The sequence below is a fragment of the Penaeus monodon genome, chromosome 15 (assembly GCF_015228065.2).
Source record: "Penaeus monodon isolate SGIC_2016 chromosome 15, NSTDA_Pmon_1, whole genome shotgun sequence".
Taxonomy (NCBI): domain Eukaryota; kingdom Metazoa; phylum Arthropoda; class Malacostraca; order Decapoda; family Penaeidae; genus Penaeus; species Penaeus monodon.
Genome location: NC_051400.1, coordinates 47,212,338 through 47,213,430, shown reverse-complemented (window position 1 = coordinate 47,213,430; position 1,093 = coordinate 47,212,338). Strand labels below are relative to the sequence as shown.

General features: G+C 56.5%; 1 protein-coding gene across 1 annotated transcript in view; it reads left to right on the top strand.

Moving 5' to 3' along the window:
* Positions 1 to 283: 283 nt before the first annotated feature.
* The window catches only part of LOC119582066 (serine/threonine-protein kinase Tao-like), a gene marked incomplete at its 3' end in the record, with an annotated part of 16,180 nt that continues 15,370 nt past the window's right edge, over positions 284 to 1,093 (top strand). Inside the window, 1 exon segment of the mRNA XM_037930306.1 lies at positions 284 to 308.

The window sequence follows — 1,093 nt, the reverse complement described above, 5'->3', positions numbered from 1 at the left end:
CAGATTCCCAGAAACATAATTTTACAAGGACCAGAAAAATACACTTAAAAGACAAGATCAGCATGAGAAATCACACTCAAACAGTACATAAATCGCCAGAACAGAACGCAGAGCAAGTGAAATAAACCGAATTACAGTCATACCATCACACCCTCTCTATTAAATCGAATTAAATGGCCTTACATCAAGCCCCATCGCTCGGGGATCCTTTGTCCCAGTAGCCATGCGCCTGTACCGTACGGGCTGCGCGAAATGCCCCCCCTGCGCATGCGCCGAGACGCCATTTTCGTTCTGATCTGTGAGAGAGAGTGAGTAAATCCCTTCGTATTTATGCCGTTCCTGGCCTCGTACGCCAACGGATCGAGTTTTCCTTTGAAAGTGACCCGTCGGAAGAGCCGAGCTGCCGTCGAGTGGCACCGGACGCGCCGCGTGTCGAGTGATAAGCGCGAAAACGTTGCGTAAAAGCAGTGTTTTGGAGATCCTGGGAGGGGGTGGCCCGTCACTTTTAGCCGTATAACAACTGCAGGGGAAGAATTCGGGGTAAACAAGGGCTCGGCGGCGGGCGAGGGCGTGGGGACGGCGCCGACGGGAGCTCGAGCGGCACCCCCTTCGCGAGGCGGTCGCCTGGGGCTGCGAGATAAGGCGCGGACGCCCCGCCAGCGAGGGATATTCCCCGTCGTGTGTTGGCCTCGGGTCCGTCGGAGGCCACTCTGGCCAGGCCCTTGCTCATGGCACTCCTGGCTGGCCCGGGCTGCTGGCCCCGGCCGCGTGCCCCCCGTCGCGCCCGTGGGCCCTGCCTTGCCCCTCGCCCTCTCCTGGCACTCGGGGGCACGCCGGGGCACGCGGGGCACTCCCTCGGGGCACACTTCCCGAGATTGGGTGATCGTGACACTCATGGCTTTTAATTATTGCTCATGACACTCCTTTTTTTTCTTTTCTCTTTTCTCTCTTGATTCCTGCTGTGCTGTTTGTCAGGAGGGAGTGGGAGTGTAGGCCTATAAAGAGGCAGAGAGAGAGAGAGAAAAAAAAAAAAGAACGAGGGCTGGGAGAGCTCGCTGCATTCCTGAAAATTGAATTTTAATTCATGCACCAA